The 27,217-nt window shown below is 49.4% G+C and overlaps 1 protein-coding gene across 3 annotated transcripts in view; it reads left to right on the top strand.

The window, feature by feature from the left end:
- Nucleotides 1-15,798: 15,798 nt before the first annotated feature.
- LOC146784459 (F-actin-monooxygenase MICAL1-like) overlaps nucleotides 15,799-27,217 on the top strand; it is a 356,165-nt gene continuing 344,746 nt past the window's right edge. Inside the window, exon 1 of one of the 3 annotated variants that reach the window (XM_085633206.1) lies at nucleotides 15,799-16,006. The gene's annotated coding sequence lies outside the window, so the exon portion shown is untranslated. The remainder of the gene's footprint in view (nucleotides 16,007-27,217) is intronic. The other 2 variants (XM_085633205.1, XM_085633204.1) reach the window with 2 other exon arrangements.

Raw genomic sequence — 27,217 nt, 5'->3', positions numbered from 1 at the left:
GGTGCCTGTTCAGGTCATTTGATTTTTCATCGCTTCTTCGTAGAATTAAGCAGCAGCGGTGTGGGCATGACAGTGCCGCCTCGCGTCCTCCAGCGTCTCCGTTTGCCATCCAGGGCCTTCGTCTCCTGTTCTGGTAGACCCCGAAGGGGGGCTTGGGGGGGGCAGGCGACCGCAGGGAGTCCCCACCCCCGGGCGGTTTGGGAGGGGGCGTGGCTGGCCTCGCGCTGCCTTTTTTGAATTTGGGCTACTTTTTGTAGCCCAAATGTAGCCCAAGTATAAAGGCTTTGGGCGCCTGCTCCCAGCCACCATTTTAGGTTTGGTGACCTGGTGGCTGGGAGCTAGGCTAGTGGTGTTTTTTGTCTGTGGTGTTTTCGCTGCAATTTGTTTGAATTTAGCTGTTTACGATGGCGGAAGGTGATTACCGCGTTTTGGAGGCCCTCCGGCTCCTGAGCGAGGCGGGCCGGATGGACCTTGTTGTCGGAGAAGTTGCGGGGCCGTCGCGTCCCATGCGACAGGCCTCGGCAGGCGTAGCGGCGGCGGTGGCTGCCTGCACTTCTCCGAAGCGAATGAAACATATGGCGGTGAGTGAGCGGGGCCGCCAGCGCTTTAAGAAGGCGGCCCCAGCTGTCGTTATGCAACGGAGGGCTCCGGTACCGAGGGGTGACGTGGGAGGTGTGAGTGGGGAGGGCCGGGAAGTCTGGCGCGCTGGGGAGCTCGCTTCGGGGGTGCCGGCTACAGCGGCGCGCTCCTATTCCTCCCCCGCGGGGAGAGGCAAGCGTGGGGGAGGGCGCGTGTACAAGAGGCGTTCTTCTTCCATGCCGGAGGCTTCGGCGCTGTCAAAGAAGGAGGCGGGAGGCGTCAATGTGCACGGAGCTGGTCGGGCGGGTCAGGAGGTCACGCATATGGCACGTGCTGCATTTTCTCCTCGCGTGTGTGCGTTCAGTGAGGCAGGTGACAGGGCAGGCAGTGCTGGGGGCTTGAGGGGCCAGCTGTCTGGTGCTGTCACATTTAAGGAGCGTTTTGTGGGGCAATCGAGAGAGGAGCAGGATTTTGGGGCGTTCGGCATGTCAGAGGAGGCTGGGGAGCAGGGGGTTGTAGGGGTCTCAGGGTGTGAGAGTCCTTTATTGTTTTCCCCCCCTTTATCTTTAAGGGGAGGGCCGGGGTCTGTAGGAGCGAGTTCTTTGGGAGAAGGAGAGTGGGCTCAGGTGGGGGGGTGGGGTTCTCAGCAGGAATTACTTCCTTTTAGAGATTATGGGGTTTCTAGGGCTTCAGTTTCTTCGCGTGGGGAGGGTTCGCGTTCTATGGGTTTTGAGGAAGGTCAGAGTAGGGCAGGGGCGGGTGGGGGTAGTAGTGGGGATGAGGTTTTGGTTTTTGGGGATCTGGAGCCAGCTGGGGGGGATTTAGCCTGGGAAGGTTTGGATATTTTTCCCTCTTGGTCTGAGGGGGTTCGGGGTATTGAGGGGGAAGTTGCATCGGGCCCTTTTCAGGTGCAGGGGCGCGGCGTGGGTTTGGATTCAGGGGTACGGGCAGGTGTGGGTGTTTGCGGCCCGGATTGCGTTGGGGTAGGCAGTTCGCGGGATGGTGGGGTTGCGCAGGATATGGGATCTGCGTCTGCGGTGGTGCAGGTGATGCTAGATTGGAGTGGAGACGAGGAAGGTGTGGCTTCGACGTTTTCGGGCGGTATGGTGCATGCAGGTTTTTCCGGGGGTAGGCAGATTAGGGAAGTTTTTTCGAGTGGTCATAGGGCAGGAGGCTCGGTTAGCTTTCAGGGACCCAGCACACCAGTCCAACCTTTTTCTTTTCAGGACAAGAAGCGTAGCAGCGCAGCAGACTCGGTAGGGCGAGGTGCGGCCCATTATCGCCGAGGAGAAGGGAGGGTGAGGCCTTGCGCGGCACATTCCGTACCGGCGGGGGATCCCGTCGCGGCCAGCACACGAAGGTCAGGCGCGACCTCGCTGGCCCCAACGTCACGACGGTCAAGGTGGACGGAGTTTTCAGATAAGATGGATGGTTATATGAGTCAACGAAAGGGGAAGGACCGGCGAGTACAGTCAGCTCCCCCGCATGGTGGTTTTAAGGCCGTTAAGGCCGGTTGTGGTAATGTAGGGTCTGGTAAGGCCCGTGTGGTGGATTTTGCTGAGGAAATGTCGCAGGTGGAGGAGCCAATTCTGCTCGATTATGAGGAAGACAGCCCTGAAGAAGGGGAAATACGGGAATATGAGGAGGGGGGACACTCTCATGTTTCTCGTAGTTTTTTGCAGGTTTCCGGTGTGGCACCCATTAAGCAGTCTGTGGTGGTGAAATTCAAGAGAGAGCACGGCCCATCGGTAAGGGCTCATCCTCCAAGGGATTCTTCTGAGAGGTTGGAGAGGCGGTCGGAGTCGGTCCGCACACCCTCTTTAGAGCCAGGTGAGAGCGTTACAACACAGGCCAAACCTATTATGGTGTCTGTGGGGTCCGGGGAGGACGGGGGAGGGGGTGTGTCGGAGGGCAGATTGTACAAAGGAAAGTATGTAAGAGATACAGGGGTCGGCACGGGATCGATGGGAGTGGTGCCAGGGGCCAAGGTGGAGAGTGGGACCAATACAGAGGCAGGGGTTACTAAGGAGACACCACAGAGTAAAGAGTTGAAAATTAAAAAGTTTCCTTATATGGGGGTGACTAAGCTGGTGGCGACTAAGGAGCGTATATGGAAGGGTGAATACGTGGAGATTTTGAAATTATTGCACAGGGAGGTGAGGTCTAAAGAGGGTTCTAAAGAGGAGGAGTACGAATTAGCTAAGCGCCCTAAGGTGCCGCTGACAATTGAGAATTGGACGGCGGCATTTTTAATTTATGCCAGTGTGTACTGTGAGAAGTTCCCTGAGCGCTGCGTGGCCATATTCAAGTATATGGACGTCATAAGGAAGGCGCAAATTACAGGTAGTGGTTTCGCTTGGGCACAGTATGACGAGGAGTTCAGGGCTCGTATGGCGTGGGATGCAGAGGCAAAATGGGGTGAGCTAGATAATGATTTGTGGCAACATACCATGGGTGCAGTGCCTGGGGGTAAGACTATTTTTACAGCTAGTGGTTTGCCTCTAGTTTATCGGCCCTTTCAGGGAAAGCCCGCCCGGGGTAGGGTGGGAGGCTCAGCCGCGTCACAATCTGGAGTTGGGGCATGTTGGGATTTCAACAAAGGGTTATGTACACGGGATTTTTGCAAATACCGACATGAGTGCTCTAAGTGTGGAAAGAGGCACCCTCTCGTCAACTGCTGGGGCGTCAGACCGTCAGGCGGACAGCAAGGGCAGCAGGCAGGTGCAGGGATGTCTGGCAGCGCGCAGCAGTCGCAGGGTGGACGGGGGGGAAGGGGAGCACAGGGTTCTCAGCCAAAGGGCTCCTACGCCAATTAAATTGGCACAGCTTGAGGAAGCATTGAGGGGTTACGGGAATGTGGAAGCAAGACAGACACTTTTGGATGGTTGTAAGTGGGGTTTTCATTTGGGGTACCACGGGCCCCGGCTGAGAAGGTGGGCGGATAATTTGAAATCCGCATCAGAGCACAAGTTGGTGGTGCGTGAAAAATTGAGCAAGGAAGTGCATGAGGGGAGGATGGCAGGCCCCTTTGGTGAGTGGCCAGTTCGCAATTTGTTCATTTCCCCTATCGGTGTGGTGCCTAAAAAACGGGGAAGGGCAGTTTCGGCTGATTCAACATTTGTCATGGCCAGAGGGGTCGTCAGTCAATGACTTTATTGATGAAGACGCTGCATCGGTGTCATATTCCTCAGTTGACGTCGCCATGTCACTTGTGGTGACCGCGGGCGCAGGTGCAGGTATGGCAAAGTGTGATATCAAGTCGGCTTTTAGGCTGCTCCCGGTTCATCCGGATGAATGGCCTTTGCTGGGCATACACTTTGAAGGTAAATGGTATATGGACAAGGCGCTACCAATGGGCTGCTCTGTGTCATGTGCTCTGTTTGAACTCTTCAGCACTTTCCTCCAGTGGTGTTTCACGGAACGCACGGGTAACACCTTGGTCACACACTACTTGGATGATTTCTTTTTTGTGGGTTCCCCGGGCTCCTCGGAGAGCCAGCATGCTCTGGACACTTTCCATGAGCTTATGGAGGAGCTGGGGGTGCCGCTAGCACCAGAAAAGACTATGGGGCCTGATACTGTTATCTTGTTTCTGGGAATTGAGCTTGACTCAGTGGCAATGCAGGCTCGTCTGCCGGAGGATAAAAAATGCAAAATGTTGGCTTTGCTGGACATGATGTTGTCTAGGCGGAAAGTGACGGTGAAAGACATCCAAGTTTTGCTAGGTCATTTGAATTTCGCCTGTAGGGTCGTGAAGGCAGGAAGGACTTTCTGCAGGCGCCTGGGCCGGGCCTTGGCGGGTCAGCATTTACCTCACCATCACGTGCGTTTGTCCGCAGGTGTAAAGGAGGACCTGCGTATGTGGTCTTTTTTCTTGCACTCCTTTAACGGAATACCACTGGCTAGGGATGAGGATGTGCAGTGGGATGTGCAGATGTTTTCGGATGCAGCAGGCAGTGATGGTTTTGGTATTTACTGGCAGGGCCGATGGTGTGCAGAGAAATGGCCGCAGGAGTGGAGGAATGGAGGGCGGAGCATTACCTTTTTGGAGCTTTTTCCGCTCCTGGTGGCTCTGACCATTTGGGGCAAGGAGCTGGAGCATAAGAGGGTGCTTTTTCGCGTGGACAACATGGCTGTGGTGCAGATAGTCAACAGGCAGTCAGCGAGGGATGAGCAGATATTGAAATTGATGAGAGTGTTTGTGCTGGGCTGCTTGCGCTACGACATTGCATTCAGGGCTTTGCACGTGCCGGGTGTGGACAATGACATTGCGGATGCTTTGTCTCGTTCACAGTGGGGGAGATTCCATGGGCTGGCCAAGGAGGCGGACAGGACACCGACCACGATACCGGAGCATCTCTGGTCTGTCGGCAACGTAGGGTATTTCAACTGGTAGTAGGTTCTTTGTCTGTTTCCACTCGTGCAGCGTATGCTTTGGCGTGGAAGGAATTTTTGTCATCAGGAGCTTGTAGGAGGGAGGAGTCGTGGCGCAGTTCAGAGGATGTAGTTCACTTTATCCTGGACCTCATTGAGAAAGGTTTGTCTAGAGTCACTATTGCTGGGAAGTTGGCGGGGATTTCCTTTATGGGTAAGCTTTTTTGGGGTTATTCCCCTTCTGCTGGGGAAATAGGAAGGAGGATGCTTGAGGGCTGGGCTAGGGAGCGAGGTGGGGCTGTTATGTCTCGTTTGCCTATTTCTTGGCAGACGTTAGCACGTTTGTTGGAAGTTTTGCCTGCGGTTTGCAGGGATGATTTTGAGGCTTCATTGTTTGCTACCCTTATGGTGTTTATGTTTTTTGGGGCTTTTCGGGTTTCTGAGCTCCTCGGGACCAAGGTAAAGCGGGGCATTTGTTGGCAGGACGTGTTCTTCACGGACACAGGTGTGAACATTTGGCTTTCCAGTTCAAAAACGGATCAGAGGGGTGTTGGAAAGGGGGTGTGGTTAGAGGCAGGAACCCCCAGTTGTACTTGTCCTCTGCGTTTGGCGAAGCAATGGAAGATCCTATCAGGAGGAGATGGGGGCGACTTGGTTTTTTAAGCATATGAATGGTTCACGCGTCACAGACTATCAGCTGCGTATGGTTTTGCGCAAGGGGTTACAGCAGTTTGGTTTGGATGGGGCCCAGTTTGGGACTCACTCTTTTAGGATCGGGGCAGCGACTGAAGCGTTGGTCTCAGGGTGACATCATGTGCTTAGGCCGTTGGTCATCAGACTGTTTTCATAAATATGTAAGAGCGAATGCAGCGGAGGCGCATGCGTCAACCTCTTTGGTGTGAGTCTCATTCTTGTTTTTCTTTTCAGGTTCGGTGGCTGGGCCCCACGCAAAGGAATTGACGGTGTGGATTGTGGGGCATTCCTTCATCAAGTGGGCACATGTACAAGCGTGCAAAAGGTATTTTGGGGGAAGGTTGGGGTTCAATGATAGTCTTTTTCGGATCCTCTGGAAAGGAAAAGGGGGAATGCTTTGGATGGAGCTTATTCCATGTTTAAATAATGCCATGGTGAGGGGACAATGCCCTGATATTCTTTTGATACATTTGGGAGAGAACGATCTTAGCGGTGTGAAAGGGGTGGTCTTATTGCGTGCAATGAAGAGGGATTTGGCTTTGCTTAAGGAGCGTTGGTCGGGTTGCCATGTGCTCTGGACGGAATTGGTCCCGCGGAGGGTGTGGAGAGGGGCTTTGAACCCCAGAGCTATTGACAGGGCACGGAAGAAGGTGAATGTGGAGATTTCCAGATTTTGCCGCGATTTGGGTTTCGGGAGAGTGACCCACAAGGATATTCGTTTTGAGGCAGTAGAATTTTTTCGGGGTGATGGGGTGCATTTGTCTAGGTTGGGCATGGACCTTTATTTGTTGGAAATTAGGGAGGTTTAGTCCCGTTGTTTGAACGTGCAGAATCATGCTTGAGGAGTATAAAGTTTCCTTTTGTTGGGGGGCAGAAAGAGGGGTGGGTAGTGGTTACACCACCCCTTTCTTTCTGGGTGGCGGGGGTTATTGTGAATTTTGGACAGTTTTACCGGAGGTTGGTGGAGTTATTTTGTTGAGTTGGGTTATCAACAGGGAAAGGATAGGTTGGTAAGTTTAGTTCGGTTCCACAGTTTGGGTGGTCGATAGCTGTAAAGGGGCAGGCAGGGGAGTTTGGTTAACGGAAGGTTTGTATTTAGAGATTGTTGGTGGGGTTATACAGGAATGTAATGTTTGATATTGTTGTAATGTTATAATGTACGGGCGGGTTCGAAGGAATTTAGGGGAGGGGGTGGGGTGCGGGGTTAGGTATGTTATATTTAGTGAGGTCTAGTTTTGGAAGGCGTTTGGCCAAGGTTTTAAAATTGTAATGTGCACCTGTTCCAATAAAGCGGCCTTTTACACACAAACTTTTGTCAGTGGCCTGCTTCCCCCCCCCACCCCTCCCTCCCAAGGGGGCCTTGGGGGGGTGGCAGGCGACCGCAGGGAGTCCCCACCCCTGGGCGGTTTGGGAGGGGGCATGTGGGGGGGCGTGGCTGGCCTCGCGCGGCCTTTTTTGAATTTGGGCTACTTTTTGTAGCCCAAATGTAGCCCAAGTATAAAGGCTTTGGGCGCCTGCTCCCGGCCACCATTTTAGGTTTGGTGACCTGGTGGCTGGGAGCCAGGCTAGTGGTGTTTTTTGTCCCCACCCTTTCCCACCCACAAAAAACACTTTTTGCATTTGGCCCCCCGCCTTGTTCGTTGATTTTTGTAGTTTTTATTACTTTCCTTTTTTCCCTTTTTTGTAGTTTCTGGTGGCTTTTCTTGGGACAGGTGCGCAGGGGGTTTCTACGCTTGTATTTTGTCGCTTGGAGCAGATGCTGTGCGGGGGTTATTGTGAATTTTGGACAGTTTTACCAGAGGTTGGTGGAGTTATTTTGTTGAGTAGGGTTATCGACAGGGAAAGGATAGGTTGGTAAGTTTAGTTCGGTTCCACAGTTTGGGTGGTCGATAGCTGTAAAGGGGCAGGCAGGGGAGTTTGGTTAACGGAAGGTTTGTATTTAGAGATTGTTGGTGGGGTTATACAGGAATGTAATGTTTGATATTGTTGTAATGTTATAATGTATGGGCGGGGGCGGGTTCGAAGGAATTTAGGGGAGGGGGCGGGGTGCGGAGTTAGGTATGTTATATTTAGTGAGGTCTAGTTTTGGAAGGCGTTTGGCCAAGTTTTTAAAATTGTAATGTGCACCTGTTCCAATAAAGCAGCCTTTTACACACAAACTTTTGTCAGTGGCCTGCTTCCCCCACACCCCTCCCTCCCAATTGCGCACACGCGCTTCCTCTGCTTGTGTCTCGCGGATCGGTTTCGCAGCGGGACGGTATCTTGCCGCCCCATTCAGGGATCAGTAGAATGGAGTAACATGAGTATTGGACCCCTGCTCCAACTATTTCAGCAGGATTAAAGGGTCCTGTAGCGGAGCTCCGTCAGGTTGTGGCCGCCATGCTCGGCGGTTGGCCACCCACCCCCACCCCCGGAGTCCGACTTATTGGGGAAATTGGTGTGATCAGAACTTCTTCCTGATAGAAAGGGGTAACATTATTCAGTTGGTGTTTATTCATGCTCTAAACTCATCTACCAGTGTAGGAAGCACCCCAGAACCAGATGCTTCATCATCCCCAATGTATAAGAGCATCTGTGTATCAGCAGCATACATAAAGAATTTGTGACCATCCCATACAGAGGATAAGCAAGGTAGGCAGATGCAAACTCAACAGCATGTTTGAGAGTGACGAGCCTTAGGACCCGCCCCTCCACGGCACTGGCTTAGGACAAGAGGGAAAGGGCTCGAGGTGAAATCATCGTGTCCTGTCTGAAAGAAAAAAAGTGATCCATTTTTGCAACATCCCTCCAATTGGAGCCACAGAGAATACACAGTAAATCTCAGCTCATCTAGAACCAACCGCTACCAGCCAGGGCAGAGCACAGAGGGATGGGACTCAAGAGACTGGCCATTTTCCACAGACTCCTGCACCCTGGTGGCAAACAGCTCCTTCCAAACCAAAGGCTTGAAATAGGGAAGAAGGGAAATAGGACGAAAATTAGAAGTCTTGATGGATGTAAAGTGGCATCTACAAAAGAGCCTTACAATTGCTCCTACACATGGATAGGCACCTCAGAGGGAGCAAATCACTGTCCAGCCTCAGGCCTGGGGTGGAAACATTGGAACATCCTAAGGGGTGGTTGTAATGAAGTCCACCCGGCAGATCTTCTGGCCATCTCTCCCCCCACCCTATGCCTACTCAGGACCATAAACGGAAGCACAAATCTCAGAGTGGACAACCCAGTGCGGAAACCAGCTCAGTGTCCTGTGATCATCGGTCATACCACAAAGGATCCTGCAACGCCGATCACAGCTGCCAGCTTACTGAAAGCCATGCTGGGGCGCCTCCCTCTCATACCCTTTCTGCCATCACATTGATAAGTGCTGCGCCCCATGACATGATAACCACACCTCGGTGGTCCTCACGCTCTACACGGAAACACTTATCACATGAGCTGAAAAACAAAGCAACACCTTCCAACCATATAGTGTAGAATGCTGCCCACGTAGACAAGTGCTTCATTACAATACAATCGACAACGCCTCAAACGGCTGACACCGCTGGGAAGCCACGCCACGCTAGTGGCAGTTAGGGTAACCAGGTGGATCCATGTTAGAGGGACACAACGTTTCCGTGCCTGTACTTTGCTTTTACATTTCATTGTTGGTTGTGTTGGCCCAACGAGCTCAATTGAAACACAGTAAGACTACGGCTCCCAGAATACACTGGTGTGTAAAAGCAAAATCTAGGAACGGATAAAATGGTACCCAGCTGATATTAAGCCATCTGGTCACACAAGGCACACTGTGCACTACTCAAATACCAATAACACAACAAGGGGGGTTTGGGGGGCAGCCGAACATAGTGAGGTCTGCCCCCGGGCAGTTTGGGAGGGGTCTGGGGCTGGCCGGATCGGCCATTTTGTGGAATTGGGCTTTTTCAGGGTGTAGCCCAATTATAATCCAAGTAGCCCAATTAGCCCTATGCTTAAATAATCCTATGAGGGGATTTGCCAGGCAGCATTTTAGGTTTTGGTGACCTGGTGGCTGGCAGCAGTGTAGCTAGTAAGAGTTTTCTTGGCCCCACCTTCCCATCCTTCTTTTTAAGAATTTTAGCTGGGTGAAGTCTTTGGGGTTTGTTATTTGGTTTAGGCCAGGTTAGAGGAGACATGTGTGAGAAAGTGGCTCTGTATATACTGTTCCCAAATAGGTACAGTGTGTACAGAGTCCACAGTCCCCAGAGGTTTGGCAGAGGTTAAAGTTAGATATAACCTTACTCTCTAAAGTGGTAGCTTGGTCGAGCAGTAAGGCAGTATCAGAGGACAGTGTAAAGCATTTGTTGTACACACTCAGCCAGCAAATGGTCTCCAACACTCAAGAACGGAACTCTAGGCCAATGGTTTATATAAAAAATATATGCTTGTTTTATTTTAGAACCAACAATAGGTATTAAAATATACTTTCTCAGAATGAGAGGCTTGAGTTAAATACTTTTGCAATATGCAATTGACTTTTGTAGATAATAGTTACAGGTTGTTGCAATAGGCAACACAATTTCAAACACAATAATACATTGAGCTCAATGTGAGTTTTTAAGTTATTTGCAATAGATTACTTTCAGGATTACTTTTCTAATTCCAGGACTGGATCCTAGATTCAGTCCTGGGACAGGTCTTGGAAACAAGTGAGTAAATTAGTTTCAGTTACTGTTCTGATTTTTAGGCAATATTTAGCTATTTTTAAAAGTTGACACTTAGAAGAAATTTCATAGAAAACAGTCAATGATTCCCTATGGGAGAAAATTCAAGTTACAGGTAAAGTATGTTCTCGTTACTTTTGTAATCCAGGGCTGGGCGCCTAGGCTCAGTACTGGGACCTCTATCTAAAACAGGTAAGTAATTACGTTTTCACAGTTGGTACGATTTTTAAAGAATATTTGTAATTTGCAAAAATCGACACAGAAGAAATTTCACAGAAAAACAATCAATGGTTTCCAAGGAAGAAAATTGGGTTACTGGTAAGTACGGTTGTGACTACTTTTTAGGGTCAGTGCTGGGCACCAAGATCCAGCACTGGGATCTCTCCTAATAGCAGGTGAGTATTTCCGTTTTCGTTACTTGGATGATTTTAGGTGAATATTTTAAGTTTTAGAAACTCCACACTTAGAAGAAATTTCAGAAGAAACCAGTCAATGTTACCCTATGGAAGAAAATTGGGTTATCGGCTCTTGGGTAAGTACTCGACTGGCAGAGTTAAGGTTCTGGGCACAGACTCATGGGTCTCCCAGGGTCAGGTTGGTACAGTTTTTTGTTTTTTTTAACAAACTTTATTGATTTTCTCAAATTTTACATCTTCCGTCATCATTAGTATACTGCAAACCATCGCAATATCAACAGATTCATCAAAGAGGCTCCAGAATAATAAGCCGTGAGACAGATATCTAAAAGTTACCAATGGACGAATCCAACACGTGGCATCCGGAAGTGTTCAGGTTGTTGCATCATCCATAATCCTATTTTTAGGTCGTCATTAATCTTGCCTCACACTTCTCAACCAACAGTTCCACCGTTAGTCCACCTCCGCAGAGGCGAGGAACCGCACAGAAAAGATATCGAAGAGCAACAATGTGTGAGTTCAACACCTTGGAGAGTCCATTATCTTCAATGTTTTACAATCAATGTCTCATTGGGTTCGCTTTATCCAAACCAACTTTAGAAAATTCCCCCCTCCCACCTCCCAACCACTTCCCCCAACCCAACTGCTCCCCCCCTCTGCCGGGTCAACTCAGGTTGGTACAGTTGTTACACCCTCAGCGGCACTGGGGCGGCCGGGTGCAGAGTGAGTTAGGCCCAATGTTATCCTATGGAAGGCCGGGGGGCCTTGGTTGGTGGCTGCTGACTAGCAGGCCACGCGGCTGTGGGAGCTGGGCTCCTGGTCACTTGCTCAGGGCAAATGGGAAAGTAGGTAGGCGTAGAAGTTACACTGCCAGGGCCACTCGGGCGGCTGGGTGCAGGGTGCTTTTGAGCCTTCGGGCGCTCAATGGATTTCAATGGGAAAGCTCCAGGTTGAACAAAGGCTGCAAGCTCGGGGACGAAGATGCTTCAGGTGCCACCACCACTTCGAGAGGTAAGTTGGGTAGTTGGAGGATAGGTAGGTACCCAGGAGACAGGCACAGGGGGCCGCAGGGCACCGGGTGCAGGGGTGCCTTTTGGTGTCGGGAAATCTTACCCTCTGTTGATCGCGGTTGGGGGGGTCCCTGGTTCTGAGGCTGCAGGCGTCGTCAGGAGCGTTGAGGTGAGTCCTTGGGTGCTGGATTCGGGGTCACAGTCGCCGGGGCGCCGTCCTCTGGGTCTTTGTCCACTCCGGCACAGGCCAGGCTTGGCGGGTGCAGAGTGTGCAGGGTTCGTGGTTCCGGGCTGATTCCAGGGGTTAGAAACTTGTTTTGAGCAGAGCCACTGCTCATGGGAGTCCCACATGCGCAGAGTCACAATGTAGCCAGGTCCTCCGGGGTTTGTGAGGTTGCTGGCCACAAGATGTGCCGGGATTTAACAGGAGCAGGTTCGAGGGTTGACAGGCTGGTAGGGCTGGGGCCAAAGCAGTTGGTGTCTTCCTCTTCTTAGCAGCTGCACGGTGGGTCTTCTTTCTTCTTGCTCTTCGTTGCCTTTTCGGAATCTGGAATCTGGAGAAGGAAGGTTCAGGGTGCCTCTAAATACTAGATGTAGGGGCGTTACAGGTAGGTAAAGGGCAGGAACCAATAGGTCCCTGCCCTGGGATGGGTACATCCCCTATCCTGCCACTCTCCTGGGGGAGGGGAGCAGTAGCCTAGTCCTGATTGGGCAGGGCCTCCCATCTTCAAGATTGCGAGCGCCCGGAGATGTGCTTCACCTCGCCTCCCCCACCTGAGGGGTGGGGTTGGCAGGCTGGCACATCCCCTGTCCTTACTTGGGGTTTCCGGACAGTCTTCCCGCCAGAGTTGGGGGTCAGAACCGGTGGGGGCCAGTTTGCTGGGTACAGCAAGTGGCCTGGAGAAGCTCACAGAGGCATCATGCCTTTGAAGCTTCCCCCTGCCCATCCTGAGGGAGGAGGCCAAGCACCTCGCCCAGGATGTGCATTGTTGCAGGCCCAGGAGAGCGGGGTCTCTCCACCCAGGGGTCCAGCAACATGTCTGCTGTGTGGCAGGCTAGGCAGCCTCCCAGACCAGACGTGGATTGTAGGTTAGGTTTCAGGGGGCATCTCTAAGATGCCCTCTGTAGTGCTTTGTACATTAAATCCCACACTGGCATCAGTGCGGGTTTAATGTGCTTCTCAGTCTTCAGTGTTGCCATTATGGTGCTGTGGAGTTTGTGTTTGACGAGCTCTCAGCACCATATACTCTTGAATGGCAGCACTGCACTTACAGTGCCCAGAATGGACCTGGGTACTGTAGGGGCACAGGGCTCATGCTCCTGTGCCCACACCACTGGCATAGGGCACCCAGCTAGAGGGGTGGCTGATGTATGCCAGGGCAGTGTAGGTTGTGGGCATGGCACAGAGGGATGTGTGCCATGTCGACTCTTGGTTTTGCCTTGTACCCAGACACTCAGCCTGTGAGGGCAGTGTGGTTGTGTTAGGGTACAGGGCCTCTAAGGGTGGCACAATAAGTGCTGCAGCCCTTAGAGGCCTTCCCTGGTCACAAGGCCCTGTGTACCTAGGATACCATTTACCAGGGGCTGACATGTGGCCAGGGTTTGCCAATTTGGGATTTTAGGTTTTAGGGAAGGAACATCGACCCTGGGCACCTGATTGGCAGGAGACCAGGGCACACTCAGTCAAAGTACATTCAGCAATTCAGCAAGAAGTGGGGGCATACCATGCAAGAAAGATGGCACTTTCTCACAACAGGTGTATAAGGGATCTTATGGAGGTTGTCGCTTGGAACAGGTGCTTGCGGGGTTTTGAAAAGTTGGCCAGGGTTGGCACAGGTTTTTCGTTAAGTATTGGAAGTTTGTGAGCAGGGGCAGGAAAAGGGTAGGCAGGTAGTCTAAGTTTCAGGATAGACGTTTGTTAGTTACAGTTGCAGGAAAGCAGGTAGGGAACGGGGTGTCATTGGGGGGAAAAGTTTTAACTGCAATACTGTAATGTTGTTGTTATGTTAATTTAGACTCATCATTGGGGATAGGATGCACACCAGTTTCTTTGATGCTTTATCCATGTTTGTACATTTGTATTTCAGAGTGCGTGCTGACCGGTTGTGTGCCATGCCCAATCGACACAAAAATGAACAATCCAACATGAATAGGGGCGTCATTTACGCCCCCACCGATCGCACAGCTAGAACGCCAATTTGGCAAAGTTTGAGACAGGTACGAAGAAAGTGTGTAGACGTTGGCATTTAATACGCATTTGTTTATCAATTTAAAACGCATTTGATTGTCAATTTAAGGTGAAGGCTACTGTAATAAACGAGAGGCCGAAATGCACACATGCGATCTGTAAAGGATAGAGATAAGGAGTGGGACGTTGTTAGCAAGGTACACAGCACGAAAGGAAGTACAGCAGGGAATGAATCTTAGTGAAAATACACGGAAATCGATTTGAATAAACTCAAGAAAGGGACGAGACTAAGCGGCAGGTTTAATGTGCGATAATAAGCATGGAGGGGTGATTGTTTTTACGCATGACAAGGAAGAAGAGGGGACACACATGGTAGGGATTAAGCTGATAAACTAACGGTTGGTTATTATGAGTGCAGTTAGTGGAAGGGGGAGAAGTGGGAGTATATAAGTAAATTGCATGATAACGTTATATTTTAATAGAAAAATGTTTTTTCGAGTGCTCACAATGTAAGATAACAAATTATATGTTAATAACAATGATCTTAAAAAGTTTTTTTCTGTCATTTATAGTGACCCCTGAGGAAGGGCACCAGTTGCCCGAAATGCATTGGGTTTTTAATTAAACACTGTCTTCGATGAAATTGCGTCATTCATATTCTTGAAAAAGAGGCCCGGAGGGCACAGCTTGAATATTAGAAACTTGAAAATTGGCATACCATTTCGTGTGTGGATGATATAACAGCAAAGAACGTCAACTTATAAGAGATGTTTAAAAATTGGATAAACTTGGAACACTGAGATTAACCCGAAATCAAACTTTGCCAAATTGGCGTTCTAGCTGTGCGATCGGTGGGGGCGTAAATGACGCCCCTATTCATGTTGGGTTGTTATGTTAATGCCAGGGTGGGGGAACTTTTGAGGGGATTGTAGGGGCGTGGGGGGGAGGGGTCAGGGGTCAGCTATTTGATGTATAGCGAGGTTTTAGTTTTGTAAGGCAGTTGGTTATTTTGTAATATGCACCTGTTTCAATAAAGCGGCCTTTTTCACACACAAAATGGGTCTTGGTTTGGCTTGTCCCCCTCCCTCCCAAAAAGAATTGCATCAACAGACCTGGCAAGGACACCGCCTACAAATCCGTAGGCACAGCTGCCAAATTCCAGTTACACGTGTGACTGCTGAGGTTTTGTTTCTTAGAATTCTGGGACTTGTAGTCCTACAGTCGAATTTAATTCAACAAAAAATCAGGAATAGAAGTCCTGAATTCTAGGGGGGGGAAACAGCGTGGCTAACTAGTCACGTGTGGACCTTGGAAAGTGGGCAGCTCCGTGTAGGCTGTGACATTGGGTTATGTTTATCTTTATTGGTCTGTCGGTGCATTTTTAATGTTGACTTGTGTTTTGTTGTTCACTTTTACCCTCTAATAGTAGTTGTAGGGTAAGGTTACCAGATGAATCCTTTCCCTGAAGATATACGCGTTCGCACGCTTTCACCTAACTAATGCATTTTGGGATATGTGGTCACGGATGCCTTCAATGTATTGATCTGATTATAGTATCTGAGTACAAGAAAAAAAGCAGAACCTGGTCTGTAAAAGGGGCGTCTCCGCTAGATGCCTTACATGAATGGACAAATCCTGATTATGTAATCCCAGGGACACAAACGCTGCCACCAAGCGCTATATAACGCCCATTATTATATTATAATTGTACATACGCAAGTGTATTTATAATTACCACGTTATTTTTACTGTTGAACTTCTGAAGCGCAGAATGCGTGGAGGGCACCCCCCCGCGGCTTGCTGGCCGCACCACAAGTTGTCTGTAATTTCATTTCCTGCTTCCTCGGGGAGCTGTAATTGGTGCAGGCTGCGGGTCCGCCTTTTTTTTTTCTAGAGGCGCAGTGTGTAAGCAGCTGCCGTGCCTCCACTCTGCTGCAGGAGCTCCGAGAGCTGAGCTTGCTGACCCGGGGAACTCCTGGGGTCAGGGGCGCTCGGAGCACCGGGACCCTCGCAGTCTGGCTGAAGACGACTGTCAGGAACCTCGCCCCCGCCTACCCCACAGCTGCGGTAAGGGCTTTATCTTTGGGCGCGTTCGCTGATATACAGACCGCTTTGTGTCCGTGGGGATACCACGTATGATTTGTGTACAATGCACCACAGTTTGGAGGGCAGGGATCTCTCATATGTGGGCCAAACCAAACCATACGACCGGACTCACTGAGGGCATGTGACAGTGAGCCAACAGGATGTGATCTAAGCGCACTGGAGAGACGCATTTATCAAATGTGAGTTTATATTGTGTGATTCTGCGCTACCTTGTTTATAGTTGTGTTTAAACAACTTGTGTAATGTAACAGGTGCTCATGTGAAGCGCTCCAGTACCTTCGGGTCGATTTCGCGATACATAAAACTGCAATTATAAAAACAAAGCCAAAAAAGTACACCAGTTCTTTATACAAAGCACGTTTTTTTTAGTGGATGTATATATGTAACTGTCAACACCCATCCTCTGTGTAAATTTGAGCAGACCAGTTACAGCATGCAACGGTATCCCTTGGTATCAGTTGTCATTGATGTGTGTGTGTGTGTGTGTGTGTGTATATATGTATGTTTATGATCGAGCCAGCTGATTGGGGGGAAAAGGGGGTGTCAATTTCATGTTACAGCAAACAAATGATGGACGGAATGCTGACAATGCAAACCTTTTTCCCCCAGTCAAAAGATCTGGGTTGAATCCATCGTTCTTTTGCCCATGCTCTCCATGCCACTGGACTCAAGCTATCCTGGCTGAAGAGGGGTGAAACCCCGAAACCGGTCCTAGGATGCTTGTTTCCAGTCTAGGGAGAACCTGGCTTGGCAGTTCGTGCTGGACTGTTCCCATGAGGCACAGAGTCAAGACTGATTTGCATATGGCTGGGTTCAAACTGGAATGGCATGGTGAGGAAAAAAACGATGGATTTAGGCCCAGATCTCTGTACTGGGGTGAATGTATGACATTGTTCTGCATTCTGCCCATCAACCGTTGTTTTTGCATTTGTCATCCCGAGTGGGACTTGTATGCCCAGATGTGGGTCGCGTGCTCTCCATACCACTGGAAACAAGCTATCCTGGCTGAAGAGGGATGAAACCCCGAAAAAGGTCCTAGGATGCTTGTTTCCAGTCTAGGCAGGACCTGGCTAGGCAGTTCGGGCCGGACTGTTCCCATGAGGCACAGGATCAAGACTGATTTGCATATGGCTGGGTTCAAACTGGAACTGCATGGCGAGCAAAAAAACGATGGATTTAGGCCCAGATCTCTGTACTGGGGTGAATGTATGACCTTGTTCTGCTTTCTATCCATCAACTGTTATTTTTGGGGGGTCAATTTCATTCCTTGCATTGGGGCTGCCGGTGCCCTTGCTATGCCACTGCAGCATGTGCCATTCACATGACCTCATATCCTTAATATCTGGTCAACTACATCTTCTGACAGTGGCACCCCCCCATGTGTTCCTCATGTAGTGGATCCCTGGGTATTTTTTATTTTTGTACTCTGCGTTGCCATCTTGTCTACCCAGCTTCACATTTTCTGCCAGTCTCTGGTAACCGGTCTTTCATTCCATATGTGTAGGACATGGATGTCACATGTATGTTAACACCATGCATGTGTAGCTGTATAACCATGGAATTTGCGCGCTATCTTACACTGCTTAATTTTGGTTCTTGTGTGGATGGTATATGTTAGAAGGCGACCTCAGAGGGGCCCGGAGGGGGCCCTGACTGTCCTGAGACCCACCCTCGAGGTATCGTAGCCGGGCACTGGCGGGAGATTCCTCCGGGAGGAACCTCGTATCTAGGATCGCACACTCGGCACCACACGACAGAAGGACACCAACACGAGGAGTTCTTACGAGCAAATCTTTATCAAGTTAGAGTAGCAGGATCTTTATGATCCGCATGGCAAATATATACAAGCAGAGCGTGGGCTCTCAGAGTCTTGGAGGGGGAGTAGGAGGTAGCGGGACAGTCTTTGGGGATATGGATCAAATGCAGGAGCGTACCCGGCGCACAGCTCACAATCCTCGAGCTGGGGGATACGCTTGTCGTCGCGGGGTCCGGCGGGACCAAGAGAGTCTGCAGGAGCCGCTAGTCACTCAGCAAGGCTCGGATACAAGTTCGGTGGTCTTACGATCTTCGGGGAGCCGCGAGTCACTCAGCAAGGCTCAAGCACAAGTTCGGGGGTCTTACGATCTTCAGGGAGCCGTGAGTCACTCAGCAGGGCTCAAGCACAAGTTCGGAGGTCTTACGATCTTCAGGGAGCCGCGAGTCACTCAGCAGGGCTCAAGCACAAGTTCGGAGGTCTTACGATCTTCAGGGAGCCGCGAGTCACTCAGCAGGGCTCAGGTGTTCCAAGGCGAATCTGCCGGACAGTCCCAGAGCACCCCTTGTTATAGGGCGACTCCTCTTTGATGTCCGGAGTCTGTGCAGGCAGGGGTCTTGTCACCTGGGGGGTTGCTTGTTGGGGGTTTCCTGCCATTGTCTTTTGATCCTTCCAGGGCCGGGTGGGAGGAGTCCCAGACACCCAGCAGGCATGGAGCCAGCCCTCGGGGAGGCCGGCAGGTCGATCGAAACCCCCCGTCCCAGGGAAGCGCAGAGGTGTGATAGAAGCTGCTCCTCCCTCTCTCATCCCAAGGGGAGCGTGATGTCCTCCAGCCGGAGTGGCGCCTCTAGGCCAGGGTCGCGCTGGGGCCGGGCGGCCATCTTGGTGCATGAAGTGGGCACGCGGGCCCGGTGTGGCCGAAGGGAGGAAGGCCATGGACGGGGAAGTCCGGGGTGGGTGCGTGTGGTTCTGGTGGGGAGGATTGGCTAGGCCGTGGGTGTGGGGGCTGGTGTGAGGTGCAGGGGTCAGGTCTAGCTATGTTACGAGGGCCGGGTCTAAGAGTATACAAGCTGAATGTTGGTGGGAGCTTGCCAGGCAGCAGTATGACTGTAGGACTCTTCCGAAGCATTCCTGAGATCCGCTGACGTGAACTAGACTATGGTCTTGAAAGTAGACGGAGAGCCCTGTGGAGTATAGGAACTGTCGTTCGTTACTTTTGCTCCCTCGTTCCCCAGGTGTTACCCCAAACGGGTTGTAATGTAAGCTGAGCGGGGATACCTCCCCATCTTTTGTGCCTTTTTGTTTTGGTCTCTGCGCCAAGAAATACCCTGCCTTCCTGCTGAAATTAGAAGCCAAAACCTGCAGCTTGACCAGCCTGTGAGGGAAACACGCAAACAGGAACCATCTAAAGTTTGGTCTCCGAGCTCAGCCTGTAGAATCATCAGCCTCAAGCTGAAAACTTAGTGTGGGACAGAGCCCCTCCAATCGTTTCCCAGGAGTTCACATTAACAAGTTCTCAACTCTAGGTTTGGGTCCCTTAACTGCCAACTTGTTCAGAGACCGAAACAGGGAAGTTCTGCACTGACGGCTGGAAAGCGGTACTAAAGGTATCCTAAAAGAGGTGCTCCTTGAAGAGATGTGCAGGAGGAATTTGATGTTGGTCTCCATCAATGTCTCCAGAGGATGTGATGGAGCTTGGGCCCACTCAGCATTTATCTCCAGATCGATGGTCTTAAAAGCAGCATGAGAGAAGGAGAAAACAATAGCTTGTTAACATCTCAATGCAGTGTAACCAATGTGATCACACAATGATCCACTGGATGATGTAATTAATCTGTGTTTAGTAGGGTTTAATTATAAATTTAGAAACAAGTAGATTTAGACCAATCTGAACATAATCGTATAGAACGAACAAAATGAGTCAAAATCTCCTGCACAGATTTACCCTATATACAAAGCAGACAACTGACTCTATGATGTCAAAGCAAATAATCAGCAAAAGAATTAAATATTGAATTGCATCAAATAGTTTGCTCATGCTTACTTTGAAGAACCATCTCTCTCTACACTACCTTAAAAGGGTAACCCTGAACTAAGCATTTATTAAAGGTGGAATCTGAAATGTCAGCTGTCGTCGAAGTCACAGTAGAAGCCACTCCAACCATGGGTCAAGTAGCATAAAGCCACACAAGCAGACACATAGATCTGCTCCCCGTGAAGACCTAAGTTGTCTCCCCTGTCCCTCACTATGTTTCAGCATAAAATATAAATTGAATTCAGGGTAGATAATCCCCCGTGACTCTTGATAGTAAATTTCCATGGCTCCGGCACAACTGGGTACTTGCACCGCTTTCACACATCGATAAATTGCAACTTCGTTTGCCCTCTATCATTCCTCTCCTCTTCAATGAGAACTCACTTTCTTGCTAGTTGCTGCTCTTCTCCTTCTCATGCCTTGCTATCTAATGAAAAAAAAACTTCTATGCTAACTAATAAGGCCTTGTCCATACCTGCAGTGGAAACAAGCTAATGCATACTACTTTGAAAGTAAAATACAAATTACATGTTAGATTTAAACATGAGCAAGAACCAAACTGTTTCTTGAGGCCCACTCTGGTCAACTTTAGCAGTGCACAAGGTTTCAAAATGTGTGCACAACACATGCAGCTTCTTAAGATATGTATAAGTGTAAAGAATGACAAAGATGTCACTCTAAATGCAACTGCATAGAAAAGTTCTTGTTACACGTATAAATAAATGTTTAAACATTTGTTTACACATACACATTATATTTGATTAACCTCACAATGGGACATATTTTATGTTCAATTCCCCTGTAACATTAATATAAATGTTACATAGACCTTTATTAATCACCTTCTAGATGCAATTCTCCAGGTGGAGTAATTTAAGTATGCACTACTCCACTCTCCTTAGTAGCATTAATCAAACAAAATATATTAGAGTGTTGACTACTCATTATTATGACACAGCCCTGTAATATCTCAAATTGGATCAAAATTACACTGCTCCAGATGCAATCTGCTCCTCTGAATCTGCTTGCCACAGGGCGTTTCATGCTCCCTCTGATTGGTCCACAGAGGACACTGGAGGTTTGCAGGAAATGGCAGAACAGTGACTACAACAAACTGACCCAATTAGGAAGTGCAGTGACTGCTTGGAGCTGAAGAAAACTGTAACTGTACTCAGAAGTTTCACCCCAGAACAAGAAACATTTGTGGTGGCGTGGTGCTAGATAAAGCCCTATTCTCATTCAGCGGTTTTACCTCAACGAGATCCCTGCTGCAACTGGGAGTGCACTCCCAGAAGTTGTGTATAATGTGCACACAAGCCAGAACGACGCCCCAGGCTCAGGCCACAACACACTGTGGGATGCATTCGCTTACTGGAAATTAAAGGATCAGCTTGTAGTTTGCGGGACAGCAACTCTGACGCGCACCAGGGCAGCTATACGAATATCCTATAGACGACTATCCTCTACCAGCCTTGCTATCATTGTACCTACAGCTTATACCTGGGGAGAGTGAAAGGAAACACATTGTAGCCCACACACCCTGGGGCACCTGAATGTGGTTTAACCCTGATCTTGTGTTACTTTGTGAGAAGTTGGCCTGGCATATGCTGTTCACTAGTTAAAGTGGACACCTTGCACCAGAACAATTCGACTCTTATGGTAGATGGGTTTAAGAGAACCTTTTAAAGAAAGCTATCCTAGTGGTAGCTGTGGAGAGCAGCCTTCAGGCTAAGTCTTTAGAGGAATGTAAAGCAGCTTGTTTTTCCTTATAATCTCTTGAATTACTAACTGAAAGGACACCCCACAGGTATATATATGTATTTATTACTGGACACACTCTATTAATCTCTTTATGAGATTAGAAGTCAAGGACATATGCACAAATCAACATTTCACAGCAAGTTAAGCACAAATATGGCTGGGGCCCTAGGGGCGTACCAGACCATATTCTAAAAAAGAGACTTGGGGATAACGACTTGCAAGGGGACAAGGCCTAGGGCCTTCAGAAGTGCTGGGGCCTCACTAATCCAACCAAGGCAGGTAAGTAAAGGACCCACGGGAGACGCATGCAGTGTGAGAACACAGCCGCGGATCCCAATCGACTTCAATGGAGCAAGTCGCGATTGGAAATTTAGAGTTTTAGGATACTTCGGGAGAGTCTACAAGCAAGTCACTTACAGGGTAAGTAGTTCTAGAGCCAACGCCCACAGGAGCACCGTAGTGCTGGAGATACCTCACCCAGGGATGCCGAGTGCATAGATGTCTTTTGGTGTTGGGTCGCAGCGTCGTTTTCAATGGAGCCAAAGAAGACTTGCTGCTTGTGAAGACAGGAGAAGTGTCCGGTGGAATCCAAGCCTGGATTCAGAGGAAGGAAGACCTGAATGCAGAGGGGACAGTGTTCAAAGTCACTTGGCAGTGACCCGGGGCAAGGAAGATGGATTCCCAGAGTCGTCGGGTGATTTCAGGTGACCACGGGTGTCTTGACTCTTCAGCCTCGAGGTCCAGGAGGCGTCGACGACGACCAGGATCTGGATTCGGCGTCTCCCACGAAGTCTGCAGCTTACTGCGGTGTCGGTGACCAGATTGGAGCCAACAAGCCTTGGCAACAGCAAGTCTCGTAGAAAGTGTAAAAAGTCAGCGGTGCAGACCAGCAAGGTCTGAGGGACTCGCCCAGCGAGGGCAAGTCAGGGCAGGCCTAGAGCAACCAGGGGAGCCCTTTGGTTTTGTAGAAAAGTCTTCTGGGGACCCACAAGCCAACTGGCAAGGGATCGCGAAGACTCCTCGGGAGGATTCACTCACCAGGGGCCCATGGTCACTCGGGACGGGGTAGGCCTCTGATCGTCGGTGGAAATCCTGCTGGAGGCTTGGACCACACGTGGTCCAATGCACAAGTTCGTAGAACGTCGTGAAGGGCTTGCACTCAAATAGTGCACATAACCAAGGGATTGTGGTTCCTCATGACTCGTGGGTTCCACTTCACTCAGCGTCGCTGGGGACTCACGATGGCCTTGGAGAAGTCAAGAAATCCTCTTCCTAGGATGCAGGGACTTCGAATTCCGGCGGGAGCGGGAAAGTTTGCGACCGTTGATTGCAAAGTTTGGTGCCTGCCAAGCAGGGGAGTCACTCCTTGACTCCAAGGTGAGATTCTTCAGTCTTCCCGAGGTAGTGGAACCTTTGAAGGTCCAGGATTCTTCTTCAGAGCGTCGTCCAGGGATATCTAGTGTGCAATGGCAAGGGTTCCCTAACTTGTACTAGAAGGAAGGGAGGGACTAGCTATATGACCCCACCTATGGGAGGGTCAGGGGAGTGGTGGGCTACACCCACTTCCCTTTGTCCAGTTTCGTGCCAGAGCAGGGGCAGGTAGCCCCTGAACCGGTTTGAGCTGGCATATGCACAGAGGAGCCTACTGCCTCCCCAGTGTAGGACTTCAAAGCACTCTAGGAGTGCACCCACCCAGCCCCAATACACTAAACCCTGTCTGGGAGGTGACCACACCTATTTGTTGGGCCTCCTCCACTGCGAGTTTCGGTCATCAGCAGGAGGGCAGCCCATTGTCTGTGACTGGTGGCATCCATTTTGTGATACCAGGGCTCTTCAGGATTCTACCGTGTTTCCACAGTAGGTACATGTCTATCCCTCTAGAAGGGTGGCATCATACTCCCACACCAGTTACTGGTGTGGGGGTATGATTCCAAAGCGTTTTACACCAAACACAACATGTTTTGATGCAGCCATCCCAGAGTTAGCATTTACCGCGAGGTTATAATGCACCTAAGAGTATATGGTTTGACCACATTCACAAACAGCCGCAGGGAATAGACTCTGAGAGCTGCAGAGGGGCCCTGCTCAGGCAGAGGCACCCCCTCACATGGAAACCAAGCACCCTGCCCTCAGGATTGACAGGGCCTGCCTTAGGGGTGACTGATGGGTTTAAATGTGTGTGCAGGGAGAGATATAGTGAACCTATATCTCAGTGAGGAGTGCTAACACTACCTCACCCAGGCTGCAGTAGCAGGCCTGTGTTGTCAGATTTAGTCTGCTTCCCAGGGGTGGCATAATACATGCTTCAGCCCCTGGTAGGCCTCTGAAGTACCTATGCCCTGGGTACCATATACTAGGGGTTCATAAGATACCACAGTATCCAATCACTAGTGCATCTAATATGCACTCCAAATTGTTTAAGGGAGTAAGCAGATAGGCTGGGGTCCTGGATAGCCGGATCCTAGCCAGACTAGTCAAAAACCATCAAAACACCAGAAAAAAAGTGGGGGCAACCATGTAGTCAGATTCCACCTTCCTACCCACTTGTAATAACTTGAGAATAACTTCAGTATTGTTCTGACACCCCAGTGTTAAATGTTTGTATTATTGTGTTCATTTTGTGTGTATTATTTGTCTGTGCTCTGTTAATAAAGTACTTTTGCTTTCTCAAGTATAAGCATTGGCCGCAGAATGATTTATTAATTGGTACCTGCTTAATTGAGTTTGAGTTTCTAGCTTACACCTCCTCCCTGAGTAAGAATTGGAATACTCTGCCTAGCTCCCCTGAGATTTAAGTGGTAAAGGGGTGTACTTGGTGCTCAGTTTTGGGCCCAACAGTAAGGTAAACCCCGGGGCTGTGGAGGCGGAAGTCTCTCACTGTCACAATTTAACTCCAGTAGTTCCTGATTGCCCTGAGACTTCTGAAATGTTCCACCAAAGAGTCGTAGTTAGGCTGATGGACGATGTTTTTATGATGCAGACAGTGCCTGTGTTCAGCTCCAGCTGGAGATTTGTTATTCTGTGTCCAGTTGGAACATTGTGCATCTCAGAAGACCAGATAATGACACAAGTGTTTACATTTTTCTTTGAGTGGCAGATGTAGTAGTGGGTCAGCACCCACTATGACATCCTCAGATACCAAACTTTAGGGAACCTTTAGGGGCGCACCTACTGACGTGTTGGTGAGAGAGAGAGAGTACTACAGACTTGTGTAATGAGAACTGGTTGGATTCTTTTCATTGATGGCCCTCTGAGACTCTGTATGTGGTAGTATCTCCAAGAGCAGCAGAGTGTGAGAGAAGAGACCTCCTCAGAGTGCACATCTGTGTGCAGGGGAAAAGACGGCTGTGATGTTGTGAATCAACAAGTATACAAATATCTACAGAGCGTTCACCCTTCTAATCCCACTGCCCTGTCCCTAGCCTCTGGCCTTACAATAGCTTGCATCTCATGTGACCTTTTTTGTGTGTGCAAGATGCATAAGTGTGTGTATAGTTGGAGGAACAGAAGCACATGAACATAGTGTTTGGGTAGTAAATAGGGATCAGAGATGTCTAATTTGTAAGTGGTTGCGGTGTAAGCCGTGCGTTTCTTTAGAGGGCCATTTAGATGAACTAGAGGGGCAATGTGCAGTGATATACATGTAGTCACCAAATTGCCAGGAGATTACAGGCATGACATCACACACTCTTGCCATCACCATGGTGATCTCTTGTCGTACTCTCAGCCCCTCTACAATCTCCCATTTGCTGCTTAGAAGTTCTGTGAAGAGCAAGGTGTATATAGTACAGAAGGTAAAGAAGGCTGTTGAAGCCACTTCCTCCTTGACCACTGAAAATCAAGGGTAGCAAGGTCAGTGCCAGTGCTAGCCATGGGCAAGTCATGTGTAGAAGCTCCTACCCAGAATAACGCCCAAGGGTATGGATAAGAGATGAATGTATAATATGAGATATTTAGATGTGTGTAGGTGTGGGCAGAGCCATGCAGGAAGCTGTGTTTGTATTAAGAGGGCAGAATCTGCATGTGATGATGGTGTGCTTGTGTGTGGTATGAATTGAGCAGAGGCCTGTCGGTTGGTATGTTTCCGTTTAGAGGGCAGATTTGCGTGTGTAGTATGAGGTTAGCAGGCATGTGAGAGGTTTGTATTAAGAGCACACTATAGGCATTTGGTAGTGCATGTGTATAGTAAGAAGGGAGCAGAGAGTGAGTGTGTGTGTGTGTGTAGTAAGAAGAATGTAGATTGAGGAGTGGTGTATAGCGCATGTTGGTGAAAGGCACGGAGTTAGCCCACTGGACTGATATGTTAGTCTGCAAAGATCCCCTTAAACACACATTTGCAAGTCTCATTATATAACAAAATTCTAGTACCATCTTTATGGTCTGAAGTGTCCAATGGAGTATATTTAGGGAATGATTAGATAGTCTCTAGATAAGTAACATATTCTGCATGGGTGTATTTTAGTGAATATTATTAGGGGGTGTGTGAGTCTGAAATTTATCCACAAGCATCATTGCATACCCAGCACTGTAGGAAGTAAGGCTCGCATGCAACAGGTAGCAGTGCTAGAAAAGAGGGAGTACTGGCAAGAAACAAAGATGGAAAGAGCACTTGAATAAATCTCATCTACTAGTGATCTCTCAGGGCTAATTTCCAATCCCTCATTGTTGGTCACTATGCTGCTGTATGCAGGGACCTCCCATATGCAAAACAGTTTTGGTTATGCTCCATCAGGGACAGTCCATTCCAAACTGCCAGGCCAAGTCTCCTTCAGACATGAAAACAAGCAACCCAAACCAGTTTATCCACATTTAAGATAACGGTGCCACAGTGAGCATAGGACCCACGTCGGGGAATATCCTATTGCAATTAGTGCATCTACCACAACAAGGTGACCAAATACTGGAATTAATCTCAGCCACTGGCTATCGCATGGACCACATTTCAGCCTTCTGTTTTTCACCAACTATACCATCCTTGACAAATACCTACCGTAGGCAAATTAGTCTTAGTCCTGCTAGTGACTGAGATGAATTCAAGTATTCCTTTTATAACTTTGGTTGTGACAACTGTTCTTATGCTGCATCCAGGGTGTCCCCAGTAAATCAGCCCACCTATGTCCCAGTGTCCATGAATTCAATGTGTGTATTACGTGTTGGAACAGCCTGCAGGGGTAGATGGTTTTATTTACTCCTCTCGTATGTGCCTCCTCCAATGCCCAAGTTCATGGACAATCACAATTCTCTTGGTCTAGTTTTTTGCTGGGCTAGCAGAACTCTCTGCCCACCCTCTGTTGTCCTTGTGCTTCTCGGTTTGCTTTGTCTACTCTCCATTGTCCATGTGATTGCGCCAGCTCATAGTGCCCACACTTTGTTGTCCATGTGCTTGTCCTAGCCCCTCCTGCCCACCCTCCGTTATCTGTGTCCTTCCCAATCCCCTCTCACTTGTCTTCTCTCCCCTCCCACATCTTCTCTATTGCACTTCCGCTGTGTTGCCTAGTCCTCCCCAAACCAGTCTCCTGTTTGTTTGGGGAGTGGGTTTGGGGATGAGACAACACAGAGGGAGGGAGGACGGTACAGAATAACGGGGGTGGTTGAGAGGACAGGTGGAAAGAGAGAGAGCACA

Source organism: Triturus cristatus, chromosome 11 (assembly GCF_964204655.1).
Source record: "Triturus cristatus chromosome 11, aTriCri1.1, whole genome shotgun sequence".
NCBI classification, from domain to species: Eukaryota; Metazoa; Chordata; class Amphibia; order Caudata; family Salamandridae; genus Triturus; species Triturus cristatus.
The sequence above is the reverse complement of the archived record's forward strand: the minus strand, read 5'-3'. Positions and strand labels throughout refer to the sequence as shown.